Consider the following 18525-nt stretch of genomic DNA (forward strand, 5'->3'; position numbering starts at 1 on the left):
GATCCATCAAGAGTTTGTGCATTCATCTCATCAGACAGCTTGATCTGCAATATGGGCAGGCACACTCACATACTGCACCGCTCCCCACACCTCTAGTCCTGGGCCGGCTGACACATCATCCACCCTCACTGACTGTCTGATTATGATATGGACCTGCAGCCTGTCACCGCACCTTCGCATGACATCCTGACTGAGATGTAGCGTCCAGTCATGCACCTGCCACTTTGCACTACTCACTCCAACTACGATGCCCACACAACCTCCCCTCAGGCCTCATAGGCTGCAATCTGTACTGGGGGGGGGGGGGGGGAGGGAGGGTTGGAGCTGTGTGGCGTCGATAGGTCACATCGACCACGTAAAGCATGATCTTTGAACTCTAACTGCTCTGACGAGCCGCCATGTTAATGTTCCAGTCAGCCTTTGTAGCCTGTACAGTGTACATGTGTATCTTTCTTCATGCTGAAATATATGTATGTATAAACATTTATGGGAACAATTTGTATACAGTTATCTGTATTCCCGTTTCCCATAGTACCATAATTATGAAATAAGTGTGCAAAGTGAGTGATTGAACTGTGTTTAACTGAAGTTGTTAGGCGATTTTAAAGGGATGATAAATGTTAAATATACTGAGTGAATAATGAAAATCTCATTTTCCAAATGTTCAGCTATTCTATACCAGTAAATTTTAGGCCATTTAATTATTGGTAAAGACTTGTTGGAGAGTGACTTGCCGCTCCCCCCTTTTCCCCACAATCTTGGTGTGACGCTGACCTATAACATAGCCTGAGGTCTAGAGTATGCATTTTTAGGCTGTTAATGTGAAAGTGGGAAGCACAGATCTTCCAGTTAAATCAGGAACAGTTTAAGTGCAGTACTTGTAGGTAACTCAGGAAAAGCTTACTTATGTAGGTGGTTGTAGTGTTGGCAAAAAGTTCTTGTGTGTACAGTTGCCATGAAGAACAGCAGGTGTAAAATTTTTCTCCAGAGTCTTGAACTGTGTTGGAACAAAAGTGAGGCATTCATATGACTCAACACTATTGTCTTCATTTCATTACACTTTTACAGATGTCTGAGTTCTGCTGTGTTAACAATGCAAAGTCCTGTAGGCATGTGGAGTATTAACCACAACTGTCATATTGGAAGCAGAATCAAACACATATTTTAGGTTACTTATCTCTAAATAATATTTTCTGGAGAAAAAGGCAATGTTGTTTCTTATTGATATAATACATTCAGAGTCACAGCTGTGTTTGACCAACCATAACTGGTGCTGAATCTGCATGTCGTCATATGATATGCAGACACACCAATCTTGTGAGGCACAAGGTTCTTATAACGAAGTACGAACGTCGGTCAACAGATGGCACTCGGCAAAGAATGTTAACTGCGCTTTTTAATTGCTACTTGCGACTTCTAGTTGCCATTTGTCACAGAAGTCGCAGTTGGACTAAACAGCGAATCGCAGAGAGAAAGCGTAGTACAAAGTTTGGCCAACAGATGGCGATGTTAACACCGCTTTTTAGTTGCTACTTGCGACTCTTAGTTATAACTCGTCACGGAAATTGCAGTTGGACTCAATAGCGAATCGCAGGGAAGGAACGTAGGACGAACTTTGGTCAAAAGATGGCACTGTTACCTGCGCTTTGTAGTTGCTACTTGCGACTTCTAGCCGCGACTTGTCACTGAAATCGCAGAAAGCAGTACGAAATTCGGCCAACAGATGGCTCACGACGTTGAATGTGAAATGCTACTTGCGACAGCTAATTGTCACCGAAATCGCAGTTAGTGTCTGTAATGTTATTGTGATATCTGTGACTTATCAATCAATGTGATTTCTAACAGATACGCGATTTCCTACCCACCACTACAATACAGTCAGGAGTAAAGTAATATGCTGCAGTTCTGTCTGTGTTACGAAATAATACCCATGGGCAAGTCATTTGCGATGTATGTACTACATCCCGCATACTGCTGTTATTATTATTATTATTATTATTATTATTATTATTATTATTACAGAAACAAATACGGTGCATTCCTGTTGACATACTACTGGGGAAACTAGAGTTTTATGGGGTGAGAGGGAGCACTTTATCTGTGATAAATTCTTATTTAAGTAACCGAAAACAATTCGTTTCAGTCAGAAATTTAAATTCTTCCATCATGGAAATCAGCACAGGTGTACCACAAGGGTCTATCCTTGGACCCTTCTTCTTCATTGTCGCTATTAATGATTTACCTAAAAATATAGCTCACCCTGTTGTGTGTTATGCTGACGATACAACACTACTTACCACACATCAGAACATTTCAGATCTGAATAACCTAACAAAAGAAACACTAGATAAGGCCCTGGACTGGTTTGCAGCCAATAAGCTCCTATGCAACCCTGACAAAACACAACAACTTTTAATGGGAACATCAAATGAAGTAGGCAATAAGTCAGTAAAACTCTTAGGTATTCACATTGACTCAAAACTATATTGGGAGGATCATGTCAATCATGTATGTGAAAAAATATCTCGGGTGGCATATCTTCTCTTGAAAGTAAGGGAGGTAGTGAGCTTGGAGTACCTCAGGGTGACATACTTTGGGCTATTCCAGTCACATATCTCATATGATCTTATTATATGGGGGCACTCCCCTCACATCAAAAACGTATTGAAATTACAAAAAAAAGTCATATGTATAATATGTAAAAGAGGTCATAGGGAGCACTGTCGTCCTCTTTTCTTCAGACTCAGAATACTTACAATTATAAATTTATACATCTATGTGTCTGTACTCTATATTAAAAATAATATTTCAGAATTTATTGCCAGAAAGGAAATACACGAACACAACACCAGGGCGAACGGTAAGTTAGACATACCGCGCCACAGATTAGCGAGAACAGGAAATTCCCACAAAGTTAACCCACTCAAAATGTTCAATAAACTGCCAATTCATGTTTAGTCTATGGATACAAATTCTTTTAAAATTAAGTGGTACAGCTGGCTGTCAGATCATCCATTCTATGACATTAAAGAATTCTTTGAGATGCCTGAGGACAATATAAGCATTTAAAAGTTGTCTGTAGTTAAACATATTATTTTGTGCTGTGGTTAATCGTGTGTAATTACAAAGTTTATACTATAAACAATAAAATATCTTATTATATTAGATTATAAGATAGCTTGTTGCGTTAGCTTTTAAAAGCTATCCTTTGTAATTTGGTACACTGCCATGCTTCAAATGTATTTATAATGTATTGACAGAAGTTTATTTTGTTATTCTGTATGTACTAGTACATCTTGTATGACAAAGCCAATATCATTGTAAAATGATCTATGGTGAATAAAATTCTTGAAATACCCGTACGTACCTGACATGGTAACAGATTCGCCTTGTGCAGACGAGACACTACTTGATAATAGTTTCGTCTTGCACAGAAGACACACTCCTCTTAACGCCAAGGCCGACGCGAATTTAACAGCTGCTCGATTCAGGTAGCAGCTGGCAATTGACAGTCGTAAGCCAGCGGCGATAAAAGTATATTGGCGCCAAAAGTTAATTACTGGCCAAAATTCACACGCTTTCGTAGTTTTCTGTGATATTTTTAATATTTTTAATGGCCAGTATCAGGATTGCAGATACACGGTATGTTTGACTTGTAGAGTACCAAATTGCGTAACTTTTTGGGATAAGAACGTTATCAATTAATCTTTTCTTGATAAAGACGTACTGTTATGTATTATGGTAACCTTGCAGTTACAGATTGTAGCAAGGGGCGATTCAAGGTCGGGCGAGGCGCGTGGCAGCAATGGATTAACTGTGAGGCCTCTATCTGGCAGCAACTACATGTTTTTAAAATGTTTTATATTACTTCCATACAATACGTGAACGTTGTTGTTGTTGAAATCGGATTTGATGCAGCTCTCCGTGCTAGTCTATCCTATGCTAATTTCTACATTTCTGCATAACTGCTGCAACCTACACGTTTGAACCTGCTTACTGTAATCATCCTTTCGTCTCCCTAAACAATTTTTACCCCCTCACGTTCCCCTTTTAGCAAACTGACGATTCCTTGATGCCTCACAACGTGTCAAAGCAACTGATCCCTTCTAATAGTCAAATTGTACCATAAATTTCTCTTGTCCCGAATTCGAATAAGTACATTCTCATTAGTTACTGTACTCGGTCTGTCCATCTAATCTTCAGCGTTCTTTTCTGTAGCACCACATTTCAAAAGCTCCTATTCTCTTCTTGTCTGAACTGCTTATAGTCTATATTTCACTTCCGTGCAGGGCTACACTCCAGACAAATACAGTGTCTTCAGAGAAGTATTTCTAACATTTAAATTTATGTTTGCCAATAACGAATTCCTCAGTTTAGAAATCCTTTCCATGTTATCGCCAGCGCGTTTTATATCTTCTATAATTTGGCCAGCATCAGTTATTTTGATGCCAAAACAGCGAAACTCGTCAAATACTTTTGGTGTCTCATTTCTTAATCTTATTTTCTCAGCATCCCCTATTTAATTTGATAGAAATAGAACAATAAGACGATTCCGTGGTTCTGCACACTTCGGATTTTGGGCTATGTAAAGTCAGAAAATTCTAAAGAAATATAAGTACACAATATCCTTAAATAAATCTGAATGCAATGTCCAGTTTGTTTAGATATCCTAGTTTACAGTTACAGAATCGAGCAGGTTACCAAATTTAACAGGGTAAGATATTTGAGACCCTATAGTTGCACAGCAATTAATTTACTTAGCACCTGTGTAAAATAACGACATTATGCTGGTGGATTGTAAACACCAGAGCAGGGTCGCCAACTTTTAAATGTAGAAATGTCCTACCAGCCATTCAAAACCATAGATTTTGACATAAAATTGTTGTACATCATACATAAAACATTAAAGAAAAAATTGTTGTACATCATACACAAAGCATTAAAGCAACAAATTAGCTATTAGTAGTAAAAATAGTTAAAATAATGATGTTGTTGTTGTTGTGGTCTTCAGTCCTGAGACTGGTTTGATGCAGCTCTCCATGCTACTCTATCCTGTGCAAGCTTCTTCATCTCCCAGTACGTACTGCAGCCTACATCCTTCTGAATCTGCTTAGTGTATTCATCTCTTGGTCTCCCTCTACGATTTTTACCCACCATGCTGCCCTCCAATACTAAATTGGTGATCCGTTGATGCCTCAGAACGTGTCCTACCAACCGACCACTTCTTCTAGTCAAGTTGTACGACATACTCCTCTTGTCCCCAATCCTATTCAATACCTCCTCATTAGTTATGTGATCTACCCATCTAATCTTCAGCATTCTTCTGTAGCACCACATTTCGAAAGCTTCTATTCTCTTCTTGTCCAAACTAAATTGGTGATCCCTTGATACCTCAGAACGTGTCCTACCAACCGACCCCTTCTTCTAGTCAAGTTGTACGACATACTCCTCTTGTCCCCAATCCTATTCAATACCTCCTCATTAGTTATGTGATCTACCCATCTAATCTTCAGCATTCTTCTGTACCACCACATTTCGAAAGCTTCTATTCTCTTCTTGTCCAAACTGTTTATCGTCCATGTTTCACTTCCATACATGGCTACACTCCATACGAATACTTTCAGAAACGACATCCTGACACTTAAATCTATACTCAATGTTAACAAATTTCTCTTCTTTAGAAACGCTTTCCTTGCCATTGCCAGTCTACATTTTATATCCTCTCTACTTCGACCATCATCAGTTATTTTGCTCCCCAAATAGCAAAACTCATTTACTACTTTAAGTGTTTCATTTCCTAATCTAATTCCCTCAGCATCACCCGACTTAATTTGACTGCATTCCATTATCGTCGTTTTGCTTTTGTTGATGTTCATCTTATATCCTTCCTTCAAGACACTGTCCATTCCGTTCAACTACTCTTCCAAGTCCTTTGCAGTCTCTGACAGAATTACAATGTCATCGGCGAACCTTAAAGTTTTTATTTCTTCTCCATGGATTTTAATACCTACTCCGAACTTTTCTTTTGTTTCCTTTAGTGCTTGCTCAATATACAGATTGAATAACATCGGGGAGAGGCTACAACCCTGTCTCACCCCCTTCCTAACCACTGCTTCCCTTCATATCCCTCGACTGTTATAACTGCCATCTGGTTTCTGTACAAATTGTAAATAGCCATTCGCTCCCTGTATTTTACCCTGCCACCTTCGAATTTGAAAGAGAGCATTCCAGTCAACATTGTCAAAATATTTCTCCAAGTCTACAAATGCTAGAAACGTAGGTTTTCCTTTTCTTAGTCTAGCTTCTAAGATAAGTCGTAGGGTCAGTATTGCCTCACGTGTTCCCATATTTCTACGGAATCTAAACTGATCTTCCCCGAGGTCGGCTTCTACCAGTTTTTCCATTCGTCTGTAAAGAATTCGCGTTAGTATTTTGCAGCTGTGACTTATTAAACTGATAGTTCGGTAATTTTCATATCTGTCAACGTCTGATTTCTTTGGGATTGGAATTATTATATTCTTCCTGAAGTCTGAGGGTATTTCGCCTGTCTCATACATTTTGCTCACCAGATGGTAGAGTGTTGTTAGGACTGGCTCTCCCAAGGCCGTCAGTAGTTCTAATGGAATGTTGTCTACTCCGGGGGCCTTGTTTCGACTCAGGTCTTGCAGTGCTCTGTCAATTTCTTCATTCAGTATCATATCTCTCATTTCATCTTCATCTACATCCTCTTCCATTTCCATAATATTGTTCTCAAGTACATCGCCCTTGTATAGACCCTCTATATACTCCTGCCACCTTTCTGCTTTCCCTTCTTTGCTTAGAACTGGGTTTCTATCTGAGCTCTTGATATTCATACAAGTGGTTCTCTTTTCTCCAAAGATCTCTTTAATTTTCCTGTAGGCAGTATTTATCTTACCCCTCGTGAGATAAGCCTCTACATCCTTACATTTGTCCTCTAGCCATCCCTGCTTAGTCATTTTGCACTTCCTGTAGATCAAATTTTTGAGACGTTTGTATTCCTTTTTGCGCGTGCTTCATTACTGCATTTTTATATTTTCTCCTTTCGTCAATTAAATTCAATATTTCTTCTGTTACCCAAGGCTTTCTACTAACCCTCGCCTTTTTACATACTTCATCCTCTGCTGCCTTCACTATTTCATCCCTCAAAGCTACCCATTCTTCTTCTACTGTATTACTTTCCCCCATTCCTGTCAATTGTTCCCTTATGCTCTCTCTGAAACTCTGTACAACCTCTGGTTTAGTCAGTTTATCAAACTCTGTACAACTTCTGGGTAAAAAAAAAAATTCTAGGAATGAATATTGATTCTCAGTTGAAGTGGTGTGAACACACAAAGGTACTTGCAAACAGAATGTCATTGGCATGTTATGCCCTTAGAATCCTATGATCAATGTGTAATATGCAGTGTCTTTTAGTTACATATTATTCATATGTACACTCAATTCTTAGCTATGGCATTATTTTTTGGGGAACAAATGCACAAAATATGAACACAGTTTTCAAACTCCAGAAAAGAGCCATAAGCTTAATAACCAAAAATACTAGTCGAGTTCATTGTAAAGTTCTGTTCATAACAGTGGGGATTTTTAACTGCTCCATGTGAATACATTTACCAGTCAGTTGCACACATCAAAAATAACTTTGCTAATTACTGCACAAACAGCTCTGTCCATGACCATGCAACTTGAGATAGACTCAACTTACATTTACCAAAAAAATAAACATAAAACTCAAAACAGCATTTTCTAACAAAAAATAAAACTGTACAGTAAATTACCAAAAGAGATTAAAGAAATTGCAAAAATACACTTATTTAAAATGACAGCTAAAAACTACCTGTTATGCAATACATTTTATACAGTGAAGGATTACTTAGCTAAAACAGAGTAGGGGTTTGATAAAAATTTATTTAATGTTTTTTCCTTCTTTTTTTTCCTTTCCAGAAACACTTACCCCCAACCTATGTATGGCACAATACTAACACCTCTTCCTCTTTCTGAGCTCAACGTCTCACTCATTATGGAGGGATACTGACTCAGTATTTCAGGATAGTAAATGGAAAGTTGTAGTACAAAAATGGCCTAGAGATTATCGGTGTGTGTGTGTGTGTGTGTGTGTAGTGTTATGAAACAATGTTTGTATAGCGTGTGCAGTGACTGATACTGAGATATGAGTGAACAGTGTGGCAGTACATTGTTTAATAAGTTACTTGTAAAAAAATGTATTGTATACCAGGAGTAAATCTAATGATTCTCTCTAACTAGAAGTCTGTAAATATATGTGTATACGAATTAGCTTATTTTAAATTGATCTAAATTTGTAAATACTTTGACAAGTCCTATATCCTTGTAAAAAGAGATCTGCGGATGAATAAAGCTACTACTACTACTACTACTACTACTAATTATGGATCACTGTGGCACATGGTGTTTAACTTCATTTTACCTGAGTCTGCTCCTTTTACTGAATAGACACTTTTTCTTCAAAACCCTGACTTACATTTGTAACTAGGTCAAGTACTTGCCCTTCTGAAAGCCATGCTGTGTATCATAAAAGCGGTTATTTCCTTCAAAATAACTTAATAGCTGATTTTTCATTGTGGATTCCATCGCGTTTTACGCGCACTACCACATCAAACATTAAGTATGCGAAGTCACTTTGAAAATAATACTGTTCACGCATTTATAACATTTCCCTCTCAAAGGCACACAAAATACATGCAACTGCGACCGCATTAATATAAAAGAAAGAGATAGTTTAAGTAAAAGAAAAAAGCCAATAGCTAATGGTTTAACGTACTTTAGTTTAAGCTACTGTATTTTAAGCTACTTTGAAAGTTACTCTTGAAGCTACTTTGGAAGCTTCAAGCAGTTTTATTCACGTAGCAAAATTTACAGAAAGAGATGGAGAGAAAATAGTTTTATAACAAAAGAAAACGATCTACTGTCTGAACTGCTAAATTATATTAGTCTTTAACTGGGGAGGGCTCACAGCAATGCAGCTTATCCGTTCGTTGTTGGAGAGGATTGGCGGCGTGTTTGCTGGCACCTTGTGCCGTTTCTGATGAAATTATTACAGCAACTCCGTTCGCTGATTTCCACGGCGAAGCATGCTGATGAAATCTTTCCTTGGTTAGGCTGCAAAGTCATCCGCAGTGGCGTTTAACAGGCCACTGGCTCAATAGACGTTAATTGTTGGTGATAATCCGTAGGTTTAGCATGTACACATTTATTCCTTGTTATACACGCCTAGTTCTCAGTTCAGTACTACTGTTAACTTCCGACCGCGATATAACTGTTTGTCACATTTGCATATGGCTACGTAATCGCAAATTCACAATCAGTTAAACCATTCTTGCACCTAATTCACAACTGTAATTATGTTCAGGGTGACAATTACGGCTTCAGACACTCGACTGTTCATTAAGAAGACAAATACAATAAACAGTTTTATGTAGCCTTGGCTCTTGCAATGTAGAAACAGTCTCACTAATGCGGCAGCAATAACTGTAAGACCTAATCGTGCAAGCATTGTCAGGGCAGGTTGTGACACAGTTATTAAGTTCTACGATTCATTGTGTCGGCAGATTTTTGCATCTCAAATCAACAACGCGCGGCCCACTATATTGTCGCATGCACAGTCACGCCGACCAACACTTCCTTACTGTATACTGCTGTTCCACTGTCGCTCTCGATATCATTGTATGTGTTTTCATGCCTACAATTTACATAGCAGTTCTTCACATCACAGTTAATATTACAAATGCAGATCAAGTAAACAGATAAGTTTAAAGTCTTTCCATAACCAAGTAATAATAAGGAAACATGCTTCTCCATGAGAGAAAAAAAAATAAATTGCAGTTACGTTTCAACGTTATTACCAGACTTTGCTACGTCACACCATCAAAGATATGAATACTTACTTAATAAAGTGAAGAGAAATGACAGAAAAATAGAAATAAGTACCTACCACTAATGGCTACAGCATCACAACCTTCTTCGCAAGTCATCATCAGGTGATCTGAATTCGTTACACAGTAACTTATTACCTCAACAGGTCAGGATAAATTCTCACATCATCATATCATTATCAGGTGTTCTGTCTACTGGCAGATTCCGTTTGCTCTTGTTCCAGGACAGCTACTTTGAAGCTCCTACTTTCCTCTTTTTACTTCATTAAGAATTGTTGTTTTTCTCCTTGCTATTTTCTTCTGTCCTAACAGTGTGCCTTCGCTAGCTGTTGTCAGAGTTCCTTTTTCTCACGGCGTATATCGGTCACTATCTTCTTTTGCTTTCTTAACCAGGTTTATGGTAGCTCTTTATTCCTGTAATCTTTTCACTTCACCGTCCCTCACGTTATCCACTTATTTTATTTCATCCATTCTCCTCTAAATTCGCATCTTGAATGCTTCAACTTTGTCTCTTTCTCTCTTCTTCAATGTCCAATGTTCACAGAAGTACAGAATAACCTTCTGCACTAATCATTTAGACAACAAATTTCTTAAATCTAAGCCCAATTTTATCAAAAATAAGCAATTTGAACATACATGGTCTCTGATGTAGGAACTGAGGCTGAAAAATAAAAAAACAACAATTTGTTATAAGATCATCACTGTGTTCTCTCAGACAGCATGCGAAGTGTGTACAAGAATAAAGACTTTTATACAGGGGTGTACCAAGGGGTTGCCCAACCCTTGGGTGCAGGCACAGAGGGGGCGCAATCATTAACAGGAAAAAGAAACAAGAAAAGAAGGAGACGCAAGAATTATTCAGGACAGTTACATGATTTTTCTACCCCTCGTGACCCTGGCTTATGCCTACAAAAGGAATCTGTCCTTTCGGTCCGCTTCTGTAAACACACGCTGTTATCACCATCACATTTCTACAGTGTTTTTTCGTCCAAGTAGCATCATAAAGGACTTTTGCCGAACAGACGTCTACCGCTAACATGGTTTATGCGGCAACAGTGGACCTGGTTCACACAGCTACCGCCTACAAAGCAGCAGACGTCGTGCGCTGAAGCAATCCTCCCACATAGAGATGTAATTTCCGCTGATGATCTTTGCTGTACTCCTAGCTTTGACAACTTTGGAGACGCCGTATTTACTTGCATGTTACGTCATTATGCTGTTTCAAACGTCCTAACGTCTACTAGTATGCTCTTTAAAAGCAACAGAACATCGAAGATTTATCAAAAACATGTCACCCTTATAATTAATTATACGTCCTTTACAGTTAAATGATGATGGCATCCTCTTGGGTAAAATATTCTGGTGGTAAAATAGTCCCCCATTCGGATCACCAGGTGGGAAACTACTCAGGAGGATATCGTTATCAGGAGATAGAAAATTGGCGTTCTATGGATCAGAGGGTGGAATGTCAGATCCCTTAATCGGGCAGGTAGGTTAGAAAATTTAAAAAGGGAAATGGATAGGTTAAAGCTAGATATAGTGGGAATTAGTGAAGTTCAGTGGCAGGAGGAACAAGACTTCTGGTCAGGTGAATACAGGTTTATAAATACAAAATCAAATAGGGTTAATGCAGGATTAGGTCGAATAATGAATGAAAAAATAGGAGCATGGGTAAGCTACTATGTACAGCATAGTGAATGCATTATTGTAGTCACGATAGACACGAAGCCCACGCCTACCACAGTAGTACAAGTTTATATGCTAACAAGCTTCACAGATGATGAAGATATTGAAGAAATATATGATGTGATCAAAGAAATTATTCAGATAGTTAAGGGAAATGAAAATTTAATAGTCATGGGCGACTGGAATTCCATAGTAGAGAAAGGAAGAGAAGGAAAAATAGTAGGTGAATATGGACTGGAGATAAGGAATGAAAGAGGAAGCCACCTAGTAGAATTTTGCACAGAGCAAAACTTAATCATAGCTAACACTTGGTTCAAGAATCATAAAAGAAGGAAGAAACCTGGAGGTACTGACAGGTTTCAGATATATTATATGATGCTAAGACAGAGATTTAGGAACCAGATTTTAAACTGTGAGACAATTCCAGAGGCAGATGTGGACCCTGACCACAATTTATTGGTTATGATCTGTAGATTAAAACTGAAGAAACTGCAAAAGGTATGAATTTAAAGAGATGAGACCTGGATAAACTGAAAGAACCAGAGACTGTAGAAAGTTTCAGAGAGAGCATTAAGGAATGATTGACAAACACAGGGGAAAGAAATACAGTAGAAGAAGAACGGGTAGCTTTGAGAGATGAAATAGTGAAGGCCGCAGAGGATCAAGTAAGTAAAAAGACGAGGGCAATTAGTAATCCTTGGGCAACAGAAGAGATACTGAATTTAATAGATTAAAGGAGAAAATATAAAAATGCAATAAATGAAGCAGGCGAAAAGGAATACAAACGTCATAAAAATGAGATTTACAGGAAGTGCAAAATGGCTAAGCATGAATGGCTAGAGGATAAATGTAAGGAGGTACAGGCATATATCACAAGCGGTAAGATAGATACTCGCTACAGGAAAATTAAAGAGACCTTTGGAGAAAAGATAATCACCTCTATGAATGTCAAGAGCTCAGATGGAAAACCAGTCCTAAGCAAAGATGGGAAAGCAGAAAGATGGAAGGAGTATATAGAGGGTCTATACAAAGTGATGTCCTTGACAGGAATATTAGGGAAATGGAAGAGGACGTAGATGAAGATGAAATGGGAGGTATGAAACTGTGTGAAGAACTTGGCAAAGCACTAAAAGACCTAAGTCAAGAAAAGGCCCCAGGATTACACAACATTCCACTACAGCTACTGATAGCCTTGTTAGAGCCAGACATGACAAAACTCTACCATCTGGTGAGCAAAATGTATGAGACAGGCGATATACCCTCAGACTTCAAGAAGAATATAATAATTCCAATCCCAAAAAAAGCAGGTGTTGATAGGTGTGAAAATTACCAAACTATCAGTTTAATAAATCATGGTTGCAAAATACTAACACGAATTCTTTACAAACGAATGGCAAAACTGGTAGAAGCCAACCTTGGGAAAGAGCAGTTTGGATTCTGTAGAAATGTCGGAACACGCAAGGCAACACTGACCCTACAGCTACCTTAGAAGATAGGTTAAGAAACGGCAAACATATGTTTCTAGCATTTTTAGACTTAGAGAAAGCTTTTGACATTGTTGACTGAAACGATCTGTTTAAATTCTGAAAGTGGTAGGTGCAAAGTACAGGGAGTGAAAGTCTGTTTACAATTTATACAGAAGCCAGATGGCAGTTATAAGAGTAGAGGGGCATGAAAGGAAAGCAGTGTTTGAGAAGGGAGTGAGACAGAATTCTAGCATATCCCCGATGTTATTCAATCTGTATACTGAGCAAGAAGTAAAGGAAACAAAAAAAAAATTGGAGCAGGACTTAGAATCCACGCTGAAGAAATAAAGACTTTGAGGTTTGCCGATGACATTGTAATTCTGTCAGAGACAGCAAAGGTCCTGGAAGAGCAGTTGAACGGAATGGCCAGAGTCTTGAAAATAGGATATAAGATGAACACCAAGAAAAGCTAAACGAGGATAATGGAATATAGTCGAATAAAGTCAGGTGATGCTGAGGGGATTAGATTAGGAAATGAGACACTTAAAGTAGTAAAGGAGTTTTGCTATTTGGGGAGCAAAATAACTGATGATGGTCGAAGTAGAGAGGATATAAAATGTAGACTGGCAATGGCAAGGAAAGCGTTTCTGAAGAAGAGAAATTTGTTAACATTGAGTATAGATTTAAGTGTCAGGAAGTCGTTTCTGAAAGTATTTGTATGGAGTGTAGCCAAGTATGGAAGTGAAACATGGACAACAAATAGTTCAGACAAGAAGAGAAGCTTAGATGGGTATATCATGTAACTAATGAGGAAGTACTGAATAGAAATGGGGAAAAGAGGAACCTGTGGCACATCCTCACTAAAAGAAGGGACCAGTTGGTAGGACAAAGTCTGGGGCATCAAGGGATCACTAATTTAGTATTGGAGGGTATCGTATTGGGTAAAAATTGTAGAGGTAAACCAAGAGATACATACACTAAGCAGATTCAAAATTATGTAGGTTGCAGTAGTTACTCAGAGATTAAGAAGCTTGTACAGGATAGAGTAGCATGGAGAGCTGCATCAGACCAGTCTATGGAATGAAGACCACAGCAACAACAATTGTAAAACTTCATGAGATACTATGATAGCCAACTCAAAAGACGCAAAACAGAGGTCTTTCTTCAGTGTGGCAGCGTGGATAAGGATGTCGATTACAGATTCGCAGACAGTAGGCTTGTGTCGCACCACATGCAAATTTTTCTTGTCTTAGCGTTTCCAAAATTATCTGGCACTTTTTTATGAATGTTATACAAGTATGTTCTGCAGTATTGAATGTTATTTACTTTTAAGTTTGATTAAGAAACAAAAGACGAAATAAGTATTCGGCTAATTGTATCCGAACGTGTGGCGATTTCCGAGTGTATGGTGAGGCAGGAACCTAAGAGCAGAGCTTAAATTATTGTGTGTAAAACGAACAGCAAAAAAAATTATGTTCTTCACTGTCATGGCGTCTCCAAAGTTGTTGAAGACATGAGTACAGCAAAGATTATCAGCGGAAATAAAGTCCTCTTTGTGAGAGCAATGGTTCAGGCGCCAACATCTACTGTTTTGTATACAGCAGCTGTGTGAACCAAGAGCACTGTTGCCAAATAACCAAGTTAGCTGTAAACGTCTGTTCGACATGAAATCGCTTCTTTATGATGCCACTTGGAAGAGAAAACAATGTAGAAATGACACTTTGATCATAGCGTGCATATACAGACACTGACTGAGAGGAAGATTCATCTCATATGCATAAGACAGGAACATCTGGGGCAGAAAACTCACATAACTCCCGTGGCTAATTCTCAAACCTAAATGGCTTTCAGGATATTTATGATATGCCTGTGACTGCAGCATCTTGTGAACACAGTTACAGCAAACTTCAGATAGTAAAAATCTACTTAAGGTCAAGTATGGGTTTACAGACAGTCAAGTGTAGCTTATTTTGTCGACAGAATACGACATATATGTTAAAAGTGACTTCAATGAGTTTGCTCTCCTCGAAGCAAGGAAATGAAAAGCATACTAAAATCACAAGTTCTGGAAAGGAAGATTTTCTCTACTCTTAATTATAGCACTATTGCTTGTATTTTTAATTAATAATTTATGTTGTATCAACAACTTATGAAGAGCAAATAAAATCTGTTCTTTATTCTACATTATATGAAGGTCAGTATACAGTAGCTAGCGTAAACAATAGGAGATAATTTTCAGATTTTTTATGTAAGTTACAATGTTTGAAACTTATTTGCTACAATGATATATTCAATTTGTTGCATACAATATTTTTCATCAATGTAGTTCATTTAAGCAACATTTTTCAATAGTAGTTCATTTTTATTAAAACTTACAAAATTATAAAATTCGCTAAACCTGCATGGGAAAAAGGTGCATTTTGTGGGAAGGGAGAGAAGCTTTGACAGCCCTGAACAGCATCACCTTAGTACGACTCTGGTTCTACGATCGACCACTGAATAAAATACACCGATGGGAAAAAATTTCAACAACAAGAAGGATTTCCACAACATATACAAAAGTTTATAGGCGTGTTTCTACATGTGGAAGATGATGTCTACTCAAATTTCGTTCCAGTCGCGTACGAGTGGCGCTAGTAGCGCCACTATGAGGATGCATATCAACTCTGCTTTAAAAACGCGCTGTAATGGTCGTAAGCTTTAATCACCTTTGAAATTCGACGTGGTGAGTTGTTAGTCAAGAATGCTTTTAAGGCGACAAAGACGCCATCATCGACACCTCACGAGTCTGGTAGACGTCGAGTAATAGGGCTACGAGAAACTTGAAGTTCCTTCTGTGATATTGCAGAGAGACTTGGCAGGAATGCAGCCGGCGTTGATGATTGCTGGCAGCAGTAGTCACGAGCATATACAGTCGCAAGAAGATCGAGCACCAGACGGGAACGTGGCACTACCGAGAGGGAAGACTATCATGTTCAGGGTATGAATGTGGTGCGTCGTACTGTATTTCCAGCAGTAAGTTGAGCAACAGTTGGCATCACAGTGACACAATGAACTGTTACAAATCAGTTACTTCAAGGGCAGCTCCAATCCAGACGCCCTGTAGCATGCATTCCGCTGACCCCAAACCATTTGGTAACTTCAGTGGAGTCAAGCGAGAGCTTATTGGAGGGCAGGGTGGAGGTCTGTTGTGTTTTGATGAAAACCGGCATGGCCTCGGTTACAGTGATGGCTTTGTGTTGGTTAGGAAGAGGTCAGTTGAGGGCCCCCAACTAGCCTGTCAGCAAGCGAGATATACTCGCTCTACAACTGGAGTTATGGCTGTTGTATTTCACTCTGGTGATTCGACCTGTTGTGCTGCCATTCAAGAACAGCATTCCAGGGGTTGTTTCCCAACATGATAACGCTCGCCCAGATACATCTATTGTAAACAATCGTGCTCTACAGCGTGTCGCACATTGCCTTGGCCTGCTTGGTCACTGGATCTGACTCTGATTAAGCACAATGGGACATCATCGGAAGACGACTTTGGAAACAAATCTTGACAAAATGAAACATTGCAAAGAAAAATCACAAGGTAAAATGAAGTAAACAGTGTTTAAGCTATGTTTGGGGAATTGTCGTCATCTAAGAGCTCAAATTCGAGTCCTTCATCCTCACCGTTTTGACATTCGTCTGTTTCCATGACCTTCAGCTGCTCAAAAACATCAGAGTAGAATTTTAACTTTTCCTCATCGGGCCATGTCTCTTCTCCGTGTAGTTATAAGAGCCACTTGACATCCATAATTTTAGCTTTTTTCAGTGGGACGCCTCTTGGAATTTCCTCAGGAAGAGTTTCTTTCCTGATACGGTTGCCTCTTTTAAGAATAGATTTCGACTCTCCACTTTCAAAATTGAAGAATGCTTCTCCTTGCATAAGACATAATTTTTTGCTGTCTTCGTGACGATAATTCTCTTCGAGTTTTGAAACTGGAAGTGCCAGGATCCAGGAGCTTTGATTGCGTCAGTGGCGATCTTCTTCCAGTCCCTCACTTTGCAGTCGTCCGACCCCAAATGCACCATCTGTGGCGAATTTTTCCATTATGCTGACGTATACCGCAGTACTGGGACAAGGGTGATTCTGGGCCACTCTACATTGTTGCCAGATGTATCCAAGACGGTGGCGATGGCGTCAACCAAGATGGCGTTGTGAAGACTTGGCAACAGCGCGTGATGTCATACAAGATGGCGGCAATGACGACATTCACGATGGCTGATTTTGGCGCAAGGTTCAAATTTTGGTGGGAAAGTGTAACGCTCCCCCCTCCTCCAGAAAAATGGGTTGGAAGTTCAAATTCCAATAGTATAATGCACCACACCCCAGTTGCCTAAGCAAACAAAATCACGGTAAGATAGCTAACTTGGGCTACCTCCACTAACCTAAGTCAACTGACCTTCACTTTCTCCTATCAACTGATGCCAAGTTTGAATTTTAGCAGTAAGAAAGCTTGTAAGCTCCCCACAAAATTCGTCCCCATTTAGTGTAACCTCAAAACAGAAAAATTCCTAAACTTCCCAACAGTAAAAAATATAATTATGTCGTTCACATTCAGTGTAAGGTCCCAACAAAATAAATTCAGTAACCTGGTAATAATATAATGTAATTAACCTCTCAATTAAATTGTCACTCACTTATAACTTTTCAATAATTGACTGTGAATTTAACCTGGTAAATTTTGGGCATCAGCAGTGCTGCATCATGGCCCTGAAAGATCATTCTGAATAAAAAAGAAAAATTCTTACCTCAAATGAAGTCGCCGGATAACGCATATATACCTGCTCTTACAATAAATTTTTCTCAGACAGCCCTGTGCAATGCTGGCTGATAGATTTGTCATTTATGAAAGGAAATAACTGATTTTCTTTTGCAATAATCGGGATGATCATGGATTGGAGAAATTAGGAAATTCTTTAAATTGAAATGAATGGTTGTTAAAAGTTACTTTTTATGAGAAAGATTATTATTAGGAGATTTTTAGAACATTTACATGGGACTTGAGATAACATTACTACATATGCGCGAGGCTGCTTTTTACCTTATACAATAATGCTCAGGCTCCGGCATCGCTGCACCACGACTGGCCCAGCCAACATGATACACCAGACCAGACTGCTCACTAGCAACAACTTACTGCTACAGCTACACAGTTCCTACTGCAGTCAACACTGCTCTCTGGTCTAAGATTCTCTTATACCTTGCATATCGCAGGCAGTGCGTGAGCAATACATTGAAATTACATCTGCTCGGACCTCTTACATAACCCTCCACTGGGGGGGGGGGGGGGGGCAAAAATTTGGCAGCGATGGTGAGTCAGTTGGACTTGCCATGAGCAACAAATATTTCTATAATCTACTTAATTAACTAAGTCTACAGTCACAGAATATATGCATTATTGAGTGCAGAA

The sequence above is a fragment of the Schistocerca piceifrons genome, chromosome 7 (assembly GCF_021461385.2).
Source record: "Schistocerca piceifrons isolate TAMUIC-IGC-003096 chromosome 7, iqSchPice1.1, whole genome shotgun sequence".
NCBI classification, from domain to species: domain Eukaryota; kingdom Metazoa; phylum Arthropoda; class Insecta; order Orthoptera; family Acrididae; genus Schistocerca; species Schistocerca piceifrons.